Source organism: Equus quagga, chromosome 3 (genome assembly GCF_021613505.1).
Source record: "Equus quagga isolate Etosha38 chromosome 3, UCLA_HA_Equagga_1.0, whole genome shotgun sequence".
NCBI lineage: Eukaryota > Metazoa > Chordata > Mammalia > Perissodactyla > Equidae > Equus > Equus quagga.
Window position 1 is genome coordinate 13,870,933 of NC_060269.1, and position 16,357 is coordinate 13,887,289.

Genomic DNA, 16,357 nt, shown 5'->3' on the forward strand with positions numbered 1-16,357 from the left:
GTCACATCAGGTAAGGAACAACAGACCAGTGTTAAACCCAGGGGTGCTGGGATGGGCGGTGACACCAGATGTCTTAAGGCCCATTATCAGATGGAAGAGGGATCAGAAGCGCTCTGGCCAGCCCAGAGCCAGCGGCCGGCAAGGCATCACGGGGAAGGAGAAGGAGACTGGAGCTCAGTGAAACCAAGACTTGGCTGACAAAGCCATTAAACTGAAAAGAGCAGTTTAAAGAGTAGGAGGTGTCCTGACAGAGGAAGGATGCTTCCTGACTTTCCGGAGGGAGCTACCAAAAAAAAAAAGAGTGCTGTAAAATCTCCGGGGAGAGTCTTAATAGGATTGCAGGAGTGTGGTGTTTACTTAGATGGCTTGTTATCTGAGCTCTCTCTGCACACCGGCAGTAAGTGAACTGTGTTTATTAAGGGCCTATTGCAAGGCCCCGGGGGACCTCTGATAAGGCGGAATCACAATCCTCCGGTGAAACCAGACTCTTTGATTCTTAGGGTACTTTCTTATCTCACCTGAATTATAGCTATTTTTATATTTTTTCTTGTCCTTAAGAAAAAAAGGCTCTTCACGAGGCTTACATAATATGAGTTTATTCAAGCAGGTGCCCATTAGACAAAAATGACTTTTTACTCATCTTTATATCCTCTACATAGACTCTTTTAGTTCCTGCACAAAGCAGGCACTAAATAAATACATGCTTAATTCTATTGCATTCAAGAAGCTTACAGCAGAGAATAAGGTAATTGGAAATCCCTCCCATCAGAAAATCCTAAAATGTTGAGGCTATGTAAGGAAGTTGGGGGTAGTTGTTTTCTAAAGCGTCAAGACAGATCCTTAACTCCAAACCCATTTTTCCCGTGCCCAGACATTACCCCCCAATGGCATGAACCGGCTCAGCATGGGCCTCGCCAGGCCAGACTCAGAGTCAGGCTGGAATTTGAATCTGAGCCCCATTCCTTCCTCTGCCAGAATTCCTCTGTATCGTTGTGACTGAGGGCAGGTCATGTAACTATAACCGCTCTGAGCCTCGCTTTCCATGTCTGTTGACTGAAAGGGAACAGCAGTTCCTGACAAGGCTGCTGAAGGGTTGCTTGAGATGCTGCATGAAAACCAGTACACATTAGGGGCCAGCCTGGTGGCGTAGTGGTTAAATTTGCATGCTCTGCTTCAGCGGCCCAGGGTTTGCGGGTTTGGATCCCAGGCACAGACCTACACACTGCTCATCAAGCCATACTGTGGCAGCATCCCCCATACAAAATAGAGGAAGATCAGCACAGATGTTAGCTCAGCAACAATCTTCCTGAAGCAAAAAGGGGAAAGTTGGCAATAGATGTTAGCTCACGGCCAGTCTTCCTCACCATAAAAAAAAAAAATCAGTACATGTTCATATTACCTCAGCAGCACAGTCCTGCCAGTTACTAAACTAGGAACCTCAATGTTACCTGATTTCCCACTCCCTATGTCCTGCTAACCATCAAGTTCTGCCAATCAACCTGCTGCATATTCTCTCAGATTCGCTCTCTCTTCTCAGTCCAAACAGCCAATGCCTCAAATTCTCCACTTACTGCATCTCACCTAACTGCTCACACCCATTTCCCGCATCTCTCTTCAATCATTTTGAACAGAACTGACACTGTTACCTTTATAGACAAAAATTGGTTTCACTCTTCTGCTAAAAAAAAGGAGTCAAGTGGCTTCGCACAATCTAGAGGTTCTGAAGCCCAGGACACTCTAGGTCCTTTACCCTCCAGCCGCTACTCACTCTACCAAACCCATTGCCTACAACTTCCCCCACTTGGTGTCACGTTGCCAGCACCGCTTCCAGGCCTCGGCAGAGGCCACCTCCTCGGGTAGGATGCCTTTGCCGCTTCTCTGGGTAGCAAACTCCTACTTAGTCTTCAAAACTCAAGCATCAATAACCACAGGGAAATCTAGTTGTACACTTTCCTATGCTCATACTTCTATTGCAGACCATTTTAAATTCTGTTTGTACATATTCTCGAGATCTCCAGGGTAGAAAGGAAATCCTCTTTATCTCTACAACGGTTATAAAGCTGACCACAGCGCCCAAAACCAAGCCGATGCTCATGACATTTTGTGGGTGTGTAATGAATGAATGAAAATGAAAATAATAAAGTTCACTATTGTTGCTGATTCATGGAATTTGTCTCATAAGAGATAATATAAGCTAAATAGGAAATAAGTTATAGAAGCTTCTGATAATTTGAGAGGTGCTAAACTTACAACAGGTTATTGTGTGAAACTCAAAAAAGTGGGACAGTATATCTTTAGTCTTTCGAGGTGAACATCATGGACATCTGCTGGCATGGCTGCCGTAAATAGACAGGGTGTGCTGGATGGCCCAGGGGCCTGGTACAAGGACGCATCTTTTCTGTTCTTAAGAACCCAAAAATGTCCTGGTAAGAAGGACACAGCACATTACTCAGGAGGGCCTCTTTCCTCTGGAAACATGTGGAATCAGTTTGGTTGGGATACATTCTGATCTGAGAAGAGGAATGGTACAGACCCTTGCTTCTCAAACCTTAATAATGTGCACACGAATCACCCAGCTTTCCTGCTGAAACGCAGGTGCTGATTCAGTAGGTCTGGAGCGGCCCCGAGGCTCGTCCCGTCTAACAAGCTCCGGGAGATGTGGCTGCTGACAGTTCACACGCTGCACTTTGAGCAACTCTGCCTCTCCCAGTCCTATGGCCTGTCAGTGGCGACAGCAGCACTCCCATTTTCATCTCTGGGATTCTCACTGTATGAACTTTCTGACTTCTAATTTTCATTCATTACGAAAGTTTACTATTTTAAACATCTATTTAGGGAGAAGCATGGATGAAATACAGATTGTCCATATCTTTTCTTCCTTTTACTTTGGGAGCTATTACTATATCCACATGATTTCACAGCTTTCTCTCTTCTGTACTTTCTTTGTATAAAAAAAAAATGCCACGGGGACTATGTCTATGTTTATCTTAAAGCCTGGTAATAGACTCGTGGAACTTTAGGAGATTGTGACAAAATTCAAAGTTACACCAAAGTTTCTAATTTGTTCATATACTTAATAGAGTTTGTGTACTAACAAGTAAGATGCTATCAAGAAGAAATCGTTCAGGGGCTGGCCCAGTGTCACGTTCTGCTTCTAGGCGGCCCGGGTTTCGACGGTTTGGATCCTGGGTGTGGACATGGCACTGCTTGGCAAAAGCCATGCTGTGGTAGGTGTCCCACATATAAAGTAGAGGAAGATGGGCATGGATGTTAGCTCAGGGCAAGCCTTCCTCAGCAAAAAAAAGAGGAGGATTGGCAGTAGTTAGCTCAGGGCTAATCCTCCCCCCCCCGCCCCCAAAAAAAAGAAGAAGAAGAAATCGTTCATTATTACCATAGAATAACAAATATCACAGACTAAAGAAGTAGCATTGATTCCACGGGCCCAATCCCATGTTTTCCCAAATATCTGATGGTCCTGAAGCTTCACCCCCCTCATCTCCCCCTGGCAGTTATTTGATATGACAGCATTAAAGCCTATCTCCTCTCGCAGAGGATTTGAGGTGGCCTCCAGTACCAGGCACACAACAAAACCAAAACAGTAATTTAAAAATAATTAGAACGGGATAAAATAATCCAAAGATGGATGAGTGAGGTAGATGTACCAGGGACCTTAAATAGTTAAAAGTCCTAAATTCTTCTTATTTCTAGAGAGAAGAAAAAAAAGGGGGGAGAGGAGTAAGAAATTGTCTTGTTCTTGTAAAAAGAAATAAGGTAAAGTAACGTTTTCATATCTGTATTTCTTCCACCATCCCTCTTACAAAATTCAAGGCCAATGAGCGTGGATTTTGAACATGGGAACTTAGAGGAGCCGCGTCTGGAGAGAGGAGATAATATTCTCCAAGGACACTGGCTCCTGACAATCTGGTCTTTGAGAGAACCTAGTAGAAAGGATGGTTAATATATCACTTCCTTTTCTTTCTCAGTCTCGATCTCTCTTCTATCTCATGTCTCAATGTCTCAGGTGAGCTCTTCCCACATCCTGGGTTCCTGTCAATACAAGACTGGATTTTCCTACAAATACTGGAATTTAACTTTTGGCCTGTTCTTTACTCTTTCCCATCCCCCACTGTTGTGGAATTTTTATGTCTCTATGCATATATTTTTTCATTCATTCATTCATTCATTCATTCAAGTTTTGGGACAGTTAAAAGGTTGCCAAACTAAAACAGCAAACGCTCACTGGACTTAGTGCCAGAAGATTTAGGCTGAGGAAGTTCTGACTGAACCGTGATTGGCTTTTGTACTTTGAGCAAGTCTCCTAATCTCTTTGAGTCTCTCTCTGTGTCCTCATCTATGAAATGAAGACAATTATTCCTAGGACTGTTATGAGATTAAAAATAGTGGATGTGAACGTTCTTTTAAAAGTAAAAAAGGTTCTATTTATCTACAACTAGTATAAACCAGCTTCTCAAAGTAGTTGCAAAATTTTTATTCCACAATAAAAGACACGTTTTGAGTTGCTCTTAAAACAGGGATATGACAAGGAGTTTCAGCATCAGATTATTCTATTTACTTAATCTGTCAGGTAAAAGGTCAGGTTCCTATTTAATCAAAGACCGCCTAGAAACACAGAGGAAAGGCCAAGATGTTGGGTTTTTAAAAATAATCAAAGAAACAATGGGCAACTCTTAATTTTCTTTTCGTTAGCCTTGATACACCATAGCTGAGGCCATCACTATTATTTAGTAAACAAAGCTGGATTAAAACTGGTTCAGGCTTTTTAGGCACGAGGTCCAGCAGAGGATGGGAGGTGCACGTGTTGAGATTAGAGAGTGGAGGATTAGGCTCCGTGCCTGGGATGTTCTGCATTATTATTTCTGGATTAAGAGATGATTAAAGAACAAGACACTCAAAAGGCAGACGATGCGGACAGACTCCACAGTCACTTTTAATGAAGAGTTTATAGCAAATTATGATGAAATAATACAAGCATATAAGCCTACAACAATTAGGGAGATGACAAACCACAAAATGCTGACCCAAAATGGGAATTCAGACACAATCATTTCATCCCTTTCCCCCCAAAGAAAGTAAGATATAGAGTTAGGTATGGTTTTTCTTTTTTTTAATTTTTTTTTTTTTAAAGAGTGGCACCTGCGCTAACATCTGTTGCCAATCTTCTTTTTCTTTTTTTTCTCCTTCCCCCCAAGGCCCCCCAGTATATAGTTGTATATTCTAGTTGTGAGTACCTCTGGTTGTGCTATGTGGGAATGCCACCTGAGCGTGGCCTGACAAGTGGTGCCATGTCTGCGCCCAGGATCCGAACCGGCGAAACCCTGGGCTCCCAAAGCAGAGCACACAAACTTCACCACTCGGCCTCGGGGCGGGCCCCTAAATTGTTTTTTAAGAGAAGCATTAAGGAGAGCTTCAGCTGGTGAGCGTTGGAGGTCAGCAATGTTCAGTGGACCCTACACACGATAGAGTCTGCCAAGAGAAAAAGATGTTTCGAGACTAACTCTTTGTTGTCACTGCTTTGTAAGTGTGAATAAATTCTAACTGATATTTTTTAATTATAGGCTGAATTTCGTGGCTGAAGTTTTAATATATGTGTGTGTAGGTATAAATACTTTCACTGTCTGAACTGAGAAATACTCGTTATGTCTTAAAGGGTTTTAAACTGTTAGAATATTTGGAATATCCTATCATAAGTGTCTATAACAGCGCTCATTTCCCCATTGAGTACAGTTTCACCCAGTTTTTTGGAAAAAATCTTAGAACTGATCTAACTTCAAATCCTACCTCTCAAAAATGCCACATTATTAATGGAATAACTGTAGAACTGAATTACTATTAATTACTACTAATTTAAAAAGAGATGCCGTGGCATATTGATTTTTCAGCGTTGTACCTACCATACATAATTGGGATACGTTTCAATATCATGGGTCATCTGTCTCTCATCAACTGATAACTCATTTTTCTAATCCTTAATTTTCGTATCAGACTCTACTTACTGAATAAAATGTTTTATTATTTCCTTTTCCAGGCAACTTGTCTCCAAAGTATGTTAAAGAGTTTGTCTATTACACACGCGCGCACACACACACACATATCAGACTCAATAAAGAGTATATTGTGGGGCATTTTTAAACCTGTGTTTGAATGGCTGGTCAGCTGGACTAATTAAGAGGAGGGTTGAAGAAAGGAAAAGAAATTTGCTTTCAAGAGTTGATTCCATGGCTAAAGGCAGAATTAATAAAGCAAAGAGATAAACTAGCTGCCTTTTGTGATTGGAGTGAATCTGTGCAAATGGTGGTTGGTGGTTGGGGGTGTGGGGGAGGTTTACACCAGAACTTACATATATTCAGAAATTGACACCCCACTTCACTTTCAACAATTTTCCCTATTAAAAAAGCCTTTAATTTTCTAGAAGGACAGGTGTGGGGCATTATACACCTATATATCACAGCTAGCCCTTTGTCTTATTTTGAACCATAATATTTTTACTCTCAGAAACAAATTGTTTCGGCATGACCTTAAACACTGATTTTAAAGTCAAAAAATGTAATCATTTTTTCCTAGAAAATTCCCTAATAAGTTAACTATTACCAAAACAAACAAACATTTAATACAGAAGCAGCCTATGATTAAGTTCTTGGGGATTTAGACTAAATTAATGATATTTTTGAATCATTAAATTGTAAAAAAGTTCTAAGCAAACTGCATTCTTTCAAATTAGTTTGGCAATTAATCTCAATTTAAAAAATTTTAGATATTTCCATCAATTTTGCTTCCAAAACCAAAGAGTTGTCACTTTATTTTAAAAGTTTGTGAGTTTAGGTAAGTCTCTTAACTGAAACTGAGTCTCAGATTTCTTGGAGTAGGAAGATATAATATCTTCCTCTCTGGGTTCCTGTGAAGATTAAGGAAAACGATGGACGTGTTAGTATCTTGTAAACAATCCAAGGCTACACAAAGTTCAAGATTATTAATAAATAGAATCATTTCCATCCACACTGTGAAATTCAAACTTTAACATAAGTTAAATTCAACTTTAACATGTTAATAACTGACAGCCTTATGGAAAAACAAAATTTCAAATAAAAAATTCAAAATGTGGGGCCAGCCCAGTGGCGCAGCAGTTAAGTTTGCACATTCTGCTTCAGTGGCCCGGAGTTCACTGGTTCAGATCCCAGGTGCAGAGGTGAGCACCGCTTGGCAAGCCATGCTGTGGCAGGCGTCCCACATATAAAGTAGAGGAAGACGGGCACGGATGTTAGCTCAGGGCCAGTCTTCCTCAGCAAAAAGAGGAGAATTGGCAGCAGATGTTAGCTCAGGGCTAATCTTCCTCAAAAAAAAAAAAATTCAAAATGTAACACAATATACATTTTTACGAGAGCTTAAGAAGGTTGGATAACTTTTTTTAACTCTTAGAATCCTGAAGTTTCCAGAACATAATAAAATATAATATCTATTTATTGGTAGCAGAAGAATTATGAAATGTTTATACAAATAACTAAGACATCTTGAAGATACTGGTGACTAATTTATTTGAGGGATCTTTCAGCTTCATATTCACCTCCTTTCAAGACCTCTGGCCCTGTAATGTGTTGTCTCCAAATCTCTTAGAATTGCGATTAAAATATATATATTTCATATACATAAAATAACAAAGCACTCTATACTGGGACCAGTATCATAGTTCATTATAGCGGATGAAATTGTACATTTCAAATCTTTTCCTGGTTAATTTGTGGGCAGGGCTGACTTCTTGTCAGAGCTGATTAGAATGTCATTGTTTTCACTTTGTATTATTTTTACTTCATAGAAGCTGTCACCTGTGCCATTTTTTTCTTTTTTTCATTCTTTTTCTTTATTTATTTTTTGCTGAGGAAGATTAGCCCTGAGCTAACATCTGTGCCAATCTGCCTCTATTTTATATGTGGGTTGCTGCCACAGCATGGCTAATGACTGGTGTAGGTCTGCACCAGGGATATGAACCCATGAACCTGGGCTGCCAAAGTGGAGCATGCTGAACTTAACCACTACACCATGGGGCCAGCCCCCACCTATGCCATTTGTTATTGTTCAATGATCATGTGATATGCTGAGTAAGAGTGCCTTTGTCAATAGATACATTAAAAATATTAACAAAACTTCTTTGCCTTCTTTATATATGAGAGTAAATATAAATAGACCTCCTGATATTTTCTCCTTTCATCATAATAAGACATCTTGTGCACCATAATCAGGCAAAGAGGACACTCCTTCCTAGAGACCTCTGCTTTACTTGATTGACACTATCAGAAGCTGGGTACTTGTTCAGCATGATTTTAGAGGCAATGGGAAACTTCCATCTCAATTGTTTAAAAGAGTATCCTGCATCTTTTGTTTCACTTAAAAGACAAGTTTTTAAAGACAAATACTCACTGGACCTCGTTCTTGCAAAGGTAATCTCGAATGTCCTTTCCAAGTCCTCGACATCAAGATTCTATGTCATAAATTCACACCAAGATAGAAGGAAGGTGAGTTACATAATTTGTGGGGCCCAGTGTAAAATGAAAATTTGTGAGGTCCCAGTGCTAGGTCTCTTGTTCAAAAATTAAGAATTTCAAGATGGCGGCACCAGAGCAGTCAACTAAGCACAGGGCCCTGCTACAGGCAGCCCATGAAGCTGGCTCTGGGTATAATTTATAGCAGAGAATAGGAAACCGAGAGTCAGTTATCAGAGGAAGAGAATAAAGAGCAGGCATATACTAAAGGTAGGCTGCCCAAAGAAGGAGAGGCTACGAGATCCAAAGATACAGATCACCCCTTTCTAAAATTCGGTCTTAAGCCAGGCTCCTTCCAATCTGGCTTTATCTAGCTACTAACATCTTTGAAAGATATTAGGTGATATCAGCTTACCCTGTTTCCCATCCCAGGAGTACTTTTATATTTATAGGGGACACTGAAAAATGAAATTAAAGATGAAGAACCATATTTTTGCAGGTAGTGTTTTAGTATCTTGAGAGGCCTTGGCAAGAAGTGGAGGTAGGGTGGCTTCCCCAGTACCACTCAGGCCATCTCTCAAGGGACCTGCCTGTTAGTTCATCTGATCTTGCCACTGCCATCATTTGAGTGTTACATTTTTATCTCCCACTTAAGAGGCAGTTCTATTTTTTCATTAAAAAAAGGAATATATTTTCATAGCACATTTTAGCAAACTTTAAAGGATCACCCCTAGAACAGAGATAGCTGAAACTTGGGGGCACCAAGAGATAAAGGATTGCTGCCTTTTCTTAGTTGGCCAGGTGTTTCAGCGAGCACTGCTGTTTCTGATCTCTGTCACCACTGCTGGCAACAAATCTCTCTTCCATTACAGGATCCAGTTACTTCTGAATCAATCCCAATTTGAAGCTTTTGATAATATCAGTGAATGCTGTAATTTAATATGAAATTACAACATTTACTGAGCGCTATCAACATATGAATAATATTTAGATTTAAATCTAGTGTATCCTTATGCGTAAAAATGTATTTATTATTTGTCTTTAAGTGTATTTTAAACAAGATAGCTAAAATGGATCAAGTACATTTATGTGTGTGTGTGTGTGTGTGGTTTTTTTTTTTGTATGACTGATAATTTAATCAGAAACACGTTTTATTACTGGAATAAAATGCATAATGTTACACTTGGCAATGCCTATGCACTTAGAGTACATATGACCTGAATAAAGGAGAGCAATCGAAGCCATCTCCTAGGTTCATAGGATCGCTATGGTTTGCTTTTCACTACAATGTGCTATGAATTGTAACCATCTATACTCCAGGAGCCACCTAACGCTTGCAGCACCTAAGTTGGAGAAATTAATCCTAAATAAATCAAGCCTTTTTACACTAGCTTTTTCTTTTTAAACATAATATTTTCAAGTAAGTACCACAATTTTGCCCTTCATTTTGTCGGTCAACTGTCCACGTGTGTTATCTATCTTTGTATATAAACACTTGTTCATAGTTTCTATCTTATAACTTAAGATATAGTCATGCTGATTTCAAAAGCAAGATATCACACATTACAAATCTTTCCAAGTATGAGTTTAGTGTTTACTACTTTTTTTAGAAAATGATAAACTTCAGTCTCATATTTCATCTAGATCTGTGTGTATAAGGACACTGCCTCAGCGAACAAGATGTAGCTATGATGATTTTTAGTTGTTGATAAAACACCTATTTAAATATAGTCCATATTTTTGGCTTTGGCTTTAGATTGTGGAATAGAAGTTCTCTGAGCACACAGCTGGATGAAGAGGGTGTTTACCTTGATTTCACGTTAGGGAGAAGAAACACTGAGAGACAGAAACTTGTACTGTCGCCATCTACTTCAGTCAGTCACCACTATTTGTGATATTGGCTGAAATCATTCCAATTAGAAAACAGACAAGAGTATATGATGCTAACTCAGTTGTTATTTGGTCATTATATTCAAGCCCTCCATTTTGCAGAGGCAGCGGCTCAGAGTTCCACCCAAATGAGCTGATTTCCAATCGTGCGTAATCATGTTTTTATTGAGTTCCTTCCAAACTTTATATAACCCCATTATTTCTAAAAATGTTTTTTCTTTCATAACTATATAAAAGGCAGCAAATTCTTTCACCAGAATAATTAAAAGAGACATTTGATAAGTTAGCTATATACTTTCTGCCATATTTTTTAAAGAAAAGATTCATTTCAGAGTTTTCACAAGTGAAACTAAAAATAAATACTTCAGAGAAATATATGAAACATTAAATATGTGTCATGTTCAATATGCTACAGGAAGAAATTAACAAACGAAAACCAAAAACTATTCACCAACTTTCTAAAAGAAATTAGTTTCCAAACGATCCGGAAACTATTGAAGGAATAATGACATGTAATACTGGAAGTTTCTATACTTATAAACTTGAGGTCTGTGGACTTTAAAGTGGAGTTTAAATCAAATCTAGCTGAGTGAGTTCTTAAAAAAATTGACATTGTAACAGGACCCAATATCCAGCTGTTCTGTGGTCAAATCTGTCTCTTCATCCCAAAGGGAAAAGTGTGCAGAAACATATTGCTAGTTCGCTTTTATTCCACACTGATCAAATACCTTACCTTTAGTTTTCAAATGCAAAACGAGCAACACTTTTTTATTTTGGGTGAATTAATATTATGTATTTCATATTTTCCAAATATTTCAAAACACTAAAATGTATGGATTGGTTCATTTGCAGCTTTTAGTAAAATACCAAAAGGAAGGGGGAAGGTGTAGGTAGGGTATCTGCAGGCATAGGAAGTATGTTTAGGAAGTAAGCAGCTCAGAATATACCTGGGTTTGGCACTGGCTTGGGCACTAGTGGGCTACAGAATAGCAAATGTCAGTGTCATCTCAGAAGTGGCAAGACACACAGGAATCTGTACCCACCTTCAGACAAACACAGACTCACACTAAAATGGTGTGGTTTTTCCCAGAAATACAACTGAATTTCTAGTCAACAACCACTATATGATGCAATAAAATATTAGCAGTTTGGTTTTTCCATGTCATACTATGTGATTCTTTTTTATCCACAACAGTAACAATAACAACAGCAAAGTATTTACTTTTCTTCCCAGGTGGAAATTAACATGTGGAAGCATGCCTGCATGCATTCTGGGTGTCAATGAGCATTTGTAACATACTGGAAGAATAAAGCAGACTTTAGCCTAACTTCAGGGTATAAATTGCAGAGTATTTTTTAATGGAGTATTTAAATATTGGAGGACTTTAAAATCAGTTTCCAAAGCAAATATTTGGTGTGATTTACTATTCAACTATAACTCGTTTGACTGTTACTTCTGCTACATGATTGTGAACCAAAAGGGGAAGAATACATATATTCTTCAGAATAATTGCTCTAAAATAAATATTTAGAGGTTTAGATACTGTTTCAAGGTCAAATGAATAAACTGAATGATATTTGTAGGTTAAGCTTTCCTTTGACCCAATACAGATGATTATACTTTCTTTCTGGTGACTGGCTGATGGCAACTGACCCTAGCAAGGTCCATTCATTACCAGGCTGCTACTCTGCGTGCACGGCTCTCCAAAATAAGACCTGACAAGAAGACATGGAGCAAAAAAAGTGTGAGAGAGCACTGCTTGGTCACTAGAATCCACCACCTTGTCACTGGGAAAACTAAGGAAAAGAGATTAAAACAATTTAGATCAGTGCAAATTATGTGGACTTCACACTACTCCTACGCGACCTGTTAATTCAGGGATAACTTTTCTATTTCCAATATCTCCTCATCCATCATAGTAAAATGAAAAATAAGTTCTGTCCTAGCAACAATGACAACAGGAACAGAATCAGTTTTAAAATAGAAATTCTGACCTCTAAATAGACTGAATAGAACTACTATAGAAATGAACATAGGAATCTAACAGACAAGATACATTTCATTTCTACCTTTCCCCCTTCATTTCAAACAATTTGTTAGAATTTCACAACACATTTTTCTCCCCTGTCACACAGAGAGTGGTCAACAAATCCAAGCAAGAAAACTAAAATCTGAATCGCTAGGTTCCTGAAGCCGATTGAAAAAGTCGTTACACGAAGTTTTCTGAAGACTGACCCAGCGTGGCTGCTTCGAATCAGGTTATGATGTTGCTCTTTCCTCTCTAACACTCTTCCTTTACCTGAATGCTCAGTACCAGGACAAATAAACTGAGGGTCCCGGCTTCCCTCATTCTTAAAAGGATATTTTTCAGTTATACATTTTGTTACATCTTAAGAGATAAAAGCTGAATCTGCAAGTGATTAAAAGATGTTTTATATTCACTGTTTCATTTCTGCTGAAATAAATGTGTTATTTAAACCACACATAATTCATAGCAATTTAGGCCCATTACAAGGTTCTAGCTTCTTTTTTTACGATAGTTACTAATTAAAACAGAGTGTTACTGCCACATCGAGCCTGCAAGTTTGACATACAGGTTTAATGAATAAAATGTTCTGACATAGAAATGAAAACAATAATACAGACAAAGCTGTAAGCTGTTATGTTTCGAGTGTGTGGTAAAGATTAAGGACATTCACTAACGTTGAGAATTGTGCAGAGAAAGCACTTGTAATTTTCTTCTTTAAAGAAAGAAGTAAAGGATTTTGGAGAGGAATCTGAAATAGTACAAATTTCTCTAACTTCTGAGCCTCTCATTCCCAGCTGACCCCTCCCCCCCAGAATTTAAACCCATCAGAGTCACTTTTAAAGGATAAATGACGGGATATTTTAATATAATCCTGAATATAGGTTTAGATTGAAAATGGGAATTGGGACCATAATTAATTATGTTGCCAAGTTTTTTGAACTTTAAGAAGGAAGGGTGAGGCAAATGAGGACATTTCATACGACTGCAACCTTCTAAAAGTTCATGGGTTAAAACTTTGGGAAAATGACAGTATCGTTTTGACATCTGATTAATCCCATATGCAGAATGAGTGTGAAGAATTAATAGCCTTTTGGTGTTTTCACTTTCCGTAACCACTGTAATAAGAGACTGACATAAAATCAAAACCAAATTTAAACTCAGTTTTCAGCCAGGGTTATGGCCTTATTAGCTCTCTTAATAAACAATAATGAATAATAATAAATACCTATCGCCCTCAGTACCCTTTCCTCTGTACGCATATTTGCTCTCTCATCCATCCATCACATCTTTCAGGATAATAAAACAATACAATCCCATCAAATCCTCACCACCGCTCCCTCCGGAGGGATGTTTTATCGTTACTTCTGTGACCCCAAGGAGGATCTGACTTGTTTCAAGGGGGCGGAGAATGGAGCGGGGTCCTATTTATTTCCATTGACGACTCTCCTGGTTCTCACAGGCGCTCAGGGACCGGGTGGGAGGAGGAGAAGGGGGGGCGGGGTGCGGAGATTCCCTCCTTCAGAAAAGAAAAAGGGTTCAGGAAGCGAGGCGGGGTGGGGGGTGGGGGGTAGGAGTAGGGGGATGGAGGGGGAGAGGGTAGTGTGCTCGGAGAGATGAGCAACTCAGTGAAGAAATAAAGTGTTTTTTTGTGATTTAGCGGGATCGAAAGATGAGAAGTAAACAAATTTACCAACCCAACTAAGTTGCTAAAAAGAACTTTGTTTATAAAAAGAAAAAAAAGAATCAAATCCAGAGACATTTGTTCAGGTTCATTTCCCGCTCAAGGTCTTGGTTTCAGGGAGCTCCTCGTACCGGAGCAGGAGATGGACAGCGCCCCGAAGGGGACCCGGCCCGAAGGACAGCTCAGCGCCAGCGCAGAGGTGCCCGCGGCAAACTCCGAGGGCCTCGGCGACCCGCGCGGAGCCCGTGCGGGGAGCTGCGGGGACCCCTCCCATCTCGGCCTCGGGCGGGGGTGCAGGGAGGAGAGGGCACGAAGGGCGCGCAAAGAAACGAAACCGCACCCCAAATTCAGCAGTTTGCGAAGTGCCCCAAGAGAACAGCTGGGACCCGGAACCACTCGTCCGGATTCCCGAGTGTCAGGGCCGCCCCAGCTCCCCGCTCAGTCCTGAAGGCAGCGGGGACTAGACAGAAGCCCGCCTGGCCCACAGAGGGGCTAGGGCACCGTCGCCCCGTCTGGGAAGGGAGGGAGCGTTCCCTCGGTGGCTGCTCTGCCCTCCCGGCAAAAGTAGGATCCGGTCCCAGGCCACCCTGCTCTGCTCCAGGAAGTTTCTCTAATGATGCTCGCCTCCCATGCAGAGGACAAATGAGGAGCCAAAGCGGTGGGGGGTCGGCCGGGAGAGGCGGCTCAAGCTCCCCGCGCCCAGGGCTGCGCGGCCCGGGGTCCCCAGCCGAGAACCTGCGCCCGCCCTGCCCGCGGGCGAGCCCCGCGCACTGCGCAGCGCCCGCGCTCCTCGCCGCACTCGCAGACGCGCCCGGCAGGACTTTCTCTAGCGGTGGGCAGAGGGCATGGACCCGCAGAGGGAGGCAGCAGCTCTCCCGGCGGACGAGCAAGGTCAGAGTCCACGCCAAGCCGGGGATAAAGGCTCTGCAGCTCCCCGGACTCCGTCTCACCCTGGGCACCCGGACCCCCGGGTCCCCGGCCTGGGCACTGTCTCTCCACCTCCTCCTAACGCCGCTCGGGCCGCGCAGCCACGAAGCCAGCCTGGAAAACCGAGGGAGACCTGCTCCACGCCCCTCACGCCCTCAGCTCCTCGGGACAGGGCGCCCTCGCCCAGCGGTGACCGAGAACCTCGCTGGGCCCCTCCGAGTGAGAGGACGCGCGCCTTCACCCCCGTCGCAGACGGGCCCTCGGGTGGGAACGCTTCCTGTGCCAGGTCTCGGGGTGGCGGGCTAAGGCGTCGAGGATGCTTTCCTCTCTCTACTTACCTTAAAAAAAAATGTTTGTTTTTCCTGGGGGGAAGAGGAAAACTCCCTCTCGGGGATGTGGCGAGCGAAACAGTCCAAGCGCCCGGCTCCGGCCAAGATGCTAAGCACCGGTACTCAGGAACCGAAGGGAACGGAGGAGGAAGGAGGAGGCAGATAAAAGAGAAAAATTAAATCGGTCGAAGTGTCCCAACTTTGTGGTCGGCGCTGCAAACTTCAAAGGCGAGCGAGGGCTGGCGGCGCGCGGGCGCCGAAGTTGCTGCGAAGTGGAGCGGGGAGAAGCGCGGGGCTGGGGATCCCGGGCAGCGCGGGGCAGCGGCGGGAGGTCCTTTTAAAAGGCGGGCAGCGTGCGGGGCCGGCCGGCGGGAGGATGCTGCGGCGCGAGCGGGGCTGGCGCGGGCTCGGCGGGCGGGTGGCCGCTCGGGGCACGGGCGCCTGGCTGGAGCACGGCGCAGGGACTGCCGGGCGCACCGGGCGGCGGCGGCAGCGGCGGTGCGCGGTCGCTTCGCTCCGCTCTCTCGCGGCTCCGAGCGGGGAGTGTGTGTTCGCTCCCGAGTGTCACCGCTGAAGCCCGGAGCCGCTCCCCCGCCCGCCCCACCGCTGCCCGCCCGCCCCCTCCCTCTTCTGCCCGCTGCCTCCCCCTCAGTTCCTCCCTCCCTCCCTCCCGCTGCGCGCCACCGCGCGCGCGCGCATACACACACACACACACACACACACACACTCGCACACTCCCTACACCCGGCGACCCAGCGCTCCCCGAACAGGGACTCTCGCGGGCGGCATCGCAGGGGACATACTGCCCTCCTGACCTCCCCGCCAGTTGTGGGGAAAGAGAAGGAGACCCACCGAGACGCCCTGAAAGCGACAAAACCCAGGGAGACGCGTACGCGGGACCATCGCACTGTCAGGGAGACCCGGGTGCACAATAAGGGGGAACTCTGGGGTTGATTTCGGGGCGGGGTGGGGAGACGAGCTAAATCAAGAAGGTTGGAGGCGGAGAAC

At 43.0% G+C, this 16,357-nt stretch overlaps 1 protein-coding gene across 1 annotated transcript in view; it reads right to left on the reverse strand.

Moving 5' to 3' along the window:
- Positions 1 to 15,956, reverse strand: part of NDNF (neuron derived neurotrophic factor) — a 40,656-nt gene extending 24,700 nt beyond the window's left edge. The window contains exon 1 of the mRNA XM_046655546.1: positions 15,359 to 15,956. The gene's annotated coding sequence lies outside the window, so the exon portion shown is untranslated. The remainder of the gene's footprint in view (positions 1 to 15,358) is intronic.
- Positions 15,957 to 16,357: the final 401 nt, after the last annotated feature.